Here is an 8,383-nt window from a genome sequence, read left to right on the forward strand (position 1 = left end):
CCAAGGCCAGTAGGGCCAAAATTATCATCGCTTGACGCACAGGTACGGACATACACCAAGGAGATCATTCCGGTGCTTGGCAGCGCCACGGTAATCGTGACCCACAAAGATTCGGAGAACAGGTTGCCGCTCTGGGTTGTCCCGGGGGACGGTCCAGCACTACTGGGGAGGAGTTGGCTTGCTGTCATGAACTGGAAATGGGGCAATGTTAATGCTATTTCCTCTGTGGAGCGAGTTTCATGCTCACAGATCCTGCACAAATTTGACTCATTATTTCAACCCGGCATTGGCACTTTCATGGGGGCTAAGGTAGTGATTCACATAAACCCGAAAGCCAGGCCAGGACACCACAAGGCCAGAGCGGTGCCGTACGTGATGTGGGAAAAGATAGAAGGTGAATTGAACCGCCTGCTGAGGGAAGGTATTATTTTGCCAGTCGAATTCAGTGACTGGGCGAACCCGATTGTACCGGTGTTCAAGGCGGATGGGTCGGTCAGGATATATGGTGATTACAAGGCCACCATCAATCGGGTGTCACTCCAAGACCAGTACCCGCTACCGAGAGTGGAGGACCTCTTTGCGATGCTATCCGGTGGAAAACTTTTTTCAAAATTGGACGTGACCTCAGCTTACATGACCCAGGAGCTGGCGAGAGAGTTGAAGAAGCTGACCACCATCACGACACACAAGGGGTTCTTTGAGTACAACAGATGTCCGTTCGGGATTCGTTCGGCCGCCACGATCGTCCAACGAAATATGGAAAGCCTCCTCAAGTCGATTCCAGGGACGATGATTTTTCAGGACGACATCCTCATCACGGGTTACGATACTGAAGAACACCTCCACAACCTGGAGGAGGTGCTACGCAGACTGGACCGGGTAGGGCTGCGACTGAAAAAGGCGAAGTGCATCTTCCTAGCTCCAGAGGTAGAATTCCTGAGGATGAGGGTAGGAGTAGACGGGATGAGCCCTACTGCGTCCAAGATGGAAGCGATCCAGAGAGCACCCAGACCCCGTAACACGACGGAGCTGCGTTTGTTCCAGGGGTTCCCGAACTATTTGGTAACTTTCTTCCCAAATTGAGCACGCTGCTAGAGCCGCTACACGTGCTCCTAAGCAATGGTCTCGAATGGATCTGAGGGGACAGCCAGGAAAGGGCTTTTAATAGAGCACACAATTTGTTATGTTCCAACAATCTGTTCACGCGATATGACCCATTTAAGAAACTTGTGTTAACGTGCGATGCGTCGTCCTATGTTGTCGGGTGTGTGTTGCAGCATGTCAATGCCAAGGGTCAGTTACAGCCGGTAGCTTATGCCTCCACAAGTCTGTCCCAGGCAGAAAGGGGCCACGGGATGATAGAAAAGGAGGCGCTCGCATGTGTATATTCGGTTAAGAAAATGCACCAGTACCTGTTTGGCAGGAAATTTGAGCTGGAGACAGAACACAAACCCCTCACGTCCCTTTTGGCCGTCAACAAGGCCATAAATGCAGACGCATCGGTCTGCATACAGAGGTGGGCACAATTCGGCACAGACCGGGCACTGAAAACTGCGCCGATGCACTCAGCAGGCTCCCACCAGCCACCACTGAGGGGGCTACCGAGCATGCCGCTGTGATGGTCATGGCTGTTGAAGCTTTCGCAAGCGATGGCTCACCCGTGATAGCCCGTCAGACTAAAGTCTGGACAAATAGAGACCCGATGTTGTCTCTAGTCAAGAAATGTGTCCTGAATGGGTACTGGGCAGCCACGTACAGGGCATGCCCTGAGGAATTTAAACCATTTCACAGGGGCAGGGATGAACTCTCGATTCAGGCCGATTGCCTACTGTGGGGAAACCGCGTAGTCATGCCCCAGATGGGCAGAGAGGTGTTCATCAGAGAACTCCACAATGAGCATCCGGGCATTGTCATGATGAAGGCAATTGCCAGGTCACACGTTTGGTGGCCAGGGATAGATGCAGATCTGGAAGTTTGTGTTCGCAGGTACAACATGTGTGCCCAGCTGGGCAATGCGCCCAGGGAAGCTCCCCTTAGCCCCTGGCCATGGCCCGCCAAGCCTTGGTCACGCATCCATGATGACTACACAGGTCCTTTCATCGGAAAAATGTTTTTGGTTGTAGTCGACGCGCACTCCAAATGGATCGAGTGCGACATTTTAAATTCAAGCACATCCTCTGCCACGGTAGAAAGTCTACAGGCAATGTTCGCCGCCCACGGTCTACCGGACATCTTGGTCAGCGACAATGGCCTGTGCTTCACAAGCACTGAATTCCAGGACTTCATGGCAGGCAATGGAATTAACCATGTCAGAAAGGCACCGTCCAAGCCAGCCTCAAACGGCCAGGCAGAACGAAAAGTGCAGATAATCAAACAGGGGATGCTCAGAATCCAAGGGGGTTCCCTACAAAGCCACTTATCACGCCTCCTGTTGGCCAATAGATCCCGACCACACTCGCTCACAGGGGATCCACCCGCAGGGCTGCTAATGATAAGGATGCTCAAATGCCTTTATCCCTTATCCACCACACCATGAAAGAAATTGTTGAGAGCAGGCGCCAATCACAATATAACTGCCATGACAGGAATGCGGGGGCACGATATATTGGTGAAAACGACTCTGTTGTTGTCCACAACTACACTACAGGGCCTAAATGTCTCGCAGGCACTGTGATTGCCAAAGAGGGCAATAGGATTCTGGTAGTTAAACTAACCAATGGACAAATCTGCCGCAAACATGTGGATCAAACAAAAAGGAGGTTCAGCAACCCCATAGAAGAAGCAGAGGAAGAACACGATATAGAGTTCACTCTAGAACAGGTGACCGAACACCGGAACCAAAGGGAGGAGAGCCCAGTCACTGTGGGCAGTCCGGATAGGCCTGAGGCACCGCTAACAGCAGACACACAGGCCAGCGCCCAACAACCGGAGCCCCAACTCAGGCGCTCTGCAAGAGAGCGTAAACCACCAGAGAGACTCAACCTGTGATACCAAAAAGACTTTGGGGTCATGTATTCAACCAGCATTGTAACCCATTTTTAAATTCAAAACCTTATAAAATTGACGACTTGCAGCCAACGTGCAAAAGTAAGAATTCTTTTAATCACCGTTAATTAGCCGATAACCTTCTTCAGAATGAAATAACTAGTAATATAATGACTGAGGAACAGTGGTATCTTCAATCATTCATTTTCTCTTTACATGTGATGAAGTTTTATCCCTATCTCATTTACACGCTGTATGAGAATGGTTTAAAATTGTAAGTGTTTATGACTCAGTTGTAAAACCATTGATTGTGTGTGTGTCTATACTTGATAGGAGGAGCACTTGAGACCGTAGTTCCAGTTCTATATATGTATCAATAGAATCAATTTCCACCAGTTTCTTAAAACCCAATAACATAATTTATTTCTAATGGGCTGGATGGAACATGATCCATGTAAAAAATTGTTATCGTTTTACTTGAACTGAATGCTCATAAAATATTGGAGTGGGAACTAATTGGATAACAGCACTGCTGGCAAGATTTGCGGAATAGATTCGTGCAGCCAAAACGCACAATGACAACCTGGGACTGTGCGGCACCGAATACTCGGGGAAAAACAGTTGAACACTTCGTCCCTGGGTGGGATCGAACCACCAACCTTTCGGTTAACAGCCGAACGCGCTAACCCATTGCGCCACAGAGACAAATAGAAGTCGAAGCTGCAAGACATCCAAAACCAGGGTGTCAGTCAGTTAAATCTTGAGATTGCTCCGACCGGGATGGAACTTGTCCACTCTCAGTTGTACTTTTCCCAAATAAATGGAGGGACATTCATTGTGGATGTGTGGAAGCAGTCTGGTTCCGCACACTGCAGACACTTCCATGTCACCGCCAACCAGCTCTTCCACAACCGGTGTGATCTACCTTCCAGCCTTCCGGTGCCTTGTCTGTGACGAAGTATTCTGATTGTCCCGAAGCCGGTATTAGGTTTGAATTCCTTTTCAGCTCCTGACTGCGGATATTCCTGTGATTAAACGGGAACTAAATGCTTACAGGGACAGTTGGATTCACCGTTTCTTTGCTTGGTGAAATTTCAAAGATTGAAAGCAACGCACATCAACCCCAAACGACCCGTGAGATGGAAGCCCAGTTGCTGTTTCAAGCTTGAATGCAGGTACAAGCAGAACTTATTCAAAGAAAGTCCAAGTCCCTGAGACGCCTGATTATTTGCACCAAACTCTTTGCAAAGAGTTGAGGTACATGTTTGGTGATCTGGGCACATCTTTCCCCAAACTACAACACTTCAAACATAACTCAATGGCTGTAAAGCGCTTTGGGGCGTCATGAGTTCCTGAAAGGCGCTGCAGATATGCAAGTCCTTCTTTGCAAAAGTTCGATGCAATTTCAAAATATGCGAGCAATATCAGGGCTCCTCTGGGACCCCTCGTAAATTTCAATTAACAACTCCGAAAGGAAATCACAGCCCGAGACCAACGAGCCAACTGTTTGACAAACGTGAAGATAAGGTGTAACCATGATCAAAGCATTTTTTTGTGTGTCGCTATTCAGAACATAAGAACTTAAGAACTAGGAGCAGGAATAGGCCATATGGCCCCTCGAGCCTGCTCCACCATTTAATATGATCATGGCTGATCCGATCATGGACTCAGGTCCACATCCCTGCCCGTTCCCCATAAGCCTTATTCCCTTATCAGTTAAGAAGCTATCTCTGTCTAAAATTTATTAAATGTCGTGGCTTTCTCAGCTCTCTGATGCAGTGAGTTCGACAGATTTACAACCCTCTGAGAGAAGGAATTCCTCCTCATCACAGATTTAAATGGGCAGCCCCTTATTCTGAGATTATGCCCCCTAGTTCTAGTCTCCCCTATCAGTGGAACCATCCTCTCTGCATCCACCTTATCAAGCTCCCTCATTACCTTATACGTTTCGATAAGATCACCTCTCATTCTTCTGAATTCCAATGAGTAGAGGCCCCACCTACTCAACCTTTTCTCATAAGTCAACCCCCTCATCTCCGGAGTCAACCCAGTGAACCTTCTCTGAACTGCCTCCAAAGCAAGTATATCCTTTCGTAAATATTGTAAGTGTTTGTGATCCTCGCCCAATTGCCAGACGGACGGTTTGAATCGCCCCCAACTTACGAAAGTTCTAGATCCGGGAATTATTATTCAGAGTGTAACTTAAATGAGTCACGGAAAGGGATGCTTCAGTGATAAATTGTAGTATATTTATTTGGTCTAACATACACTGTCTAAAACATGCACTGCTAAACGAAATCACTGTCTCTGTGGAGAAACACGCAGTAATTCCCTGGTGGATTCTAACCCCACCCCTACCAATGAATTACCCTCCCCAGAATAGCCCTGAAAAGCTTCACTTCTGAGAAAACCCTGAGCCCTTACCCAGCTGGCCTGGGATATCTGGTTACTGGCTTGGGACACTCGCGACCATGTTCACCACCACACTCAGCCCGTTTCCTTGCTCAGCTCAGCTGTAGGAAGTCACTGCCTGGTCTTCAGTCTCGGTGGCTTCTTCTGCAGTACTGCGGCCCCTTCCTCTGGTACATCGATCGGTGGAGCGAGAGCGAGAGGGAGAGGGGGCTCTCTCTAGAGACAAGCTGCAAGCTGCAAGCTCCAAGCTTCACACCAAGCTCCAAGCTAAAAATAAAGTGGAAAGGACCCTGTCTTTCTGGGAGTCTTGCTACCCCTATCTTTCCCGCCAATCTTTAAAACCCCTTTGTTTCTAAGCACGGGTACTTAGTCAGTGATGGGCCATCCCACCCATGCATTGGGCTGATGGCCCTTAGTCTGGGCATCTCTCTGAGCCTTTGTGTTGGGAAAGACCCAGCTCCTCCTTGGCTGGCCAGGCTGGTGGGTTCATTGTTCTGTGTCTCCTTCTGAGATGGAGGTGAGAAGTGCTTTTACAAATTAGAGTGGCTTTGTCAGTGGCCCCCCTTCCTGGCCGACAGCTCTTTTGTCAATGGATGACTGACAGCTCTTTTGTCCCAGCGAACTGCCATGCGGTCTCTGGAGTTTTAACAAAACCAGCTTTTTCACATATCTGTGCAGGGTGACCCCAGCACAGGGAAAATAGCCTCAGAAAAATAAAATCCACAAAATATTCTCCACTGAGTCCATTCTTTAAACAGAAACTTTGCGATGTCTTCATTATGCTCTGCTAATTATCGATCTTGCCACGTAAAAAGTGCGTTGGCATTGCAATGCATTAATGTAAAATTAATGAAAAGAAAATGCGACGTTTTGTCGAGTGCAAAACATGCAGTGCCTGCATTTCAAAAAGCATTGCTTTTATTCATCCTGCGGAATGCATATTGCACAGATAATCTCAGCACACATTGTGCAGGCAAAGGCAGCATTAGACAACAAAGTGATTTGTCCTCCGCTGATTTGTAGCAGATAACTGACGGTTGAGCACACAATTTGACAACTAGACTTGTAGATCAAGCATCAATGAAAAAGGCAACAAAACTGCCCACCAGCACCAGGTGTCTTTCACTTGTTTCTCCCAAATTTTCAGCAGCTGGGACAACAAGAATTTAGGTTTCACCGAGATTTAAACTCAGATCGCTAGATTTAAAATCAAGAGGGCTCAACATTACACCATGGAACCAACTATTCCAAAACTTTTCAAACAAACTTCGTCACAGACAAGGCACTGGAAGGCTGGAAAGTAGATCACACCGGTTGTGGGAGAGCTGGTTGGTGGTGACATGGGACCAGACTGCTTCCACACATCCACAATGAATGTCCCACCCTTTACTTGGGAAAAGTACAACTGAGAGTGGATAAGTTCCATCCCGGTCGGAGCAATCTGAAGCTTTAACTGACTGACACCCTGGTTTTGCATGTCTTGCAGTGTGTATCTGTGTTTCAATGGTTTAGCGCATTCGGCTGGTAACTGAAAGGTGGGTAATCCAAACCCATCTCCGGGCGAAGCCTTTTAATATTTTTCCCCCAGGATTCGGTGCCGCACAGTTCCGGGTTGTCATTGTGCATTTTGGCTGCACGAATATATTCCGGAAACATTGCAAGCTTTGCTGTTATCCAGTGAGTTCCCGCTCCAATACTTTTATGAGCATTCAGCACAAGTAAAACGATAAAAAAAAATTTACATGGATCATGTTCTTCCATCCAGTCCAATCAAAATAAATTATGTTATTGGGTTTAAAGGAACTGGTGAAAATTGATTCTATTGATGCATATATCGAACTGGAACTTCGGTCTCAAGTGCTCCTCCTATCAAGAATAGACACACACACAATCAATGGTTTTACAAATGAGTCATAAACACTTACAATTTCTCATACAGCATGTAAATGAGATAGGGATAAAAATTCATCACATGTAAAGAGAAAATGAATGATTAAAGATACTACTGTCCCTCAGTAGCGATATTAATATTTATTTCATCCTGAAAAAGGTTATCGGTTATTTTACTGTGATTTAATTCATTCTTATTTTTTCTTATTAGCTGCATGTCTTCAATTTTATAAGGTTTTGAATTGAAAAAAGCTGTTACAGAAGTTACCGCCCTGACCTGGAATCGAAGCTATTTCTCGGTGTTACAAGGAGTGGTTTTACCCAATCATTTAAAGGTGATTTCAAAGAATGACGTGGCGTTAAATTCAGATCACGGTTACAATGTGTTTCGTTGTGAAACAAGTGGATTGAAAAGGACAATAATGACACCAAGCATTACGATGCAGCGATGCAGCAATGCTGCGTTCCCTGGTGGTCCAGTGATTAGGATTCGGCGCTCTCACCACCGCGGGTCGGAGTCTAAGGGATAAGGGGTAAGCCATTTAGGACTGAGATGAGGAGAAACTTCTTCGCTCAGAGAGTTGTTAACCTGTGGAATTCTCTGCCGCAGAGTTGTTGATGCCAGATTTTAGATATATTCAAGAGGGTGATGTGGCCCTGATAGCTAAAGGGATCAAGGGGTATGGAGAGAAAGCAGGAACGGGGTACTGAGCTGAATGATCATCCATGATCTTATTGAAGGGTGGTGCAGGCTCGAAGTGCCGAATGGCCTACTCCTGCACCTATTCTCTATGTTTCGATGTTTCTATATTCTGTTACTGCTTCTTTCATAATGGATTCCAACATTTTCCCAACCACAGATGTTAGGCGAACTGGTCTATAGTGTCATGCTTTTTGTCTGCCTCATTTTTTAAATAGGGGCATTACATTTGCAGTTTTCCAATCTGCTGTGTCCTCCCCAGAATCCAGCGAGTGCATGTCCACAGATCTCTGAAAGTAGCAGGCCAGGTAGCTAAGGTGGTTGAGAAGGAATATGGAATGATTGCCTTTATTAGCCGAGGCATAGAATACAAGAGATGGGGTCGGTGGGGCAGGT

General features: G+C 46.7%; 1 non-coding gene across 1 annotated transcript; it reads right to left on the reverse strand.

Annotated features, from left to right (window-relative positions):
- Nucleotides 1–3,616: 3,616 nt before the first annotated feature.
- On the reverse strand, nucleotides 3,617–3,690 carry trnan-guu (transfer RNA asparagine (anticodon GUU)). The gene has a single exon. It is a non-coding gene; the product is annotated as a tRNA-Asn (tRNA).
- Between the last annotated feature and the right edge of the window lie 4,693 nt (nucleotides 3,691–8,383).

The sequence above is a fragment of the Pristiophorus japonicus genome, unplaced genomic scaffold (assembly GCF_044704955.1).
Source record: "Pristiophorus japonicus isolate sPriJap1 unplaced genomic scaffold, sPriJap1.hap1 HAP1_SCAFFOLD_262, whole genome shotgun sequence".
Lineage (NCBI taxonomy): Eukaryota > Metazoa > Chordata > Chondrichthyes > Pristiophoridae > Pristiophorus > Pristiophorus japonicus.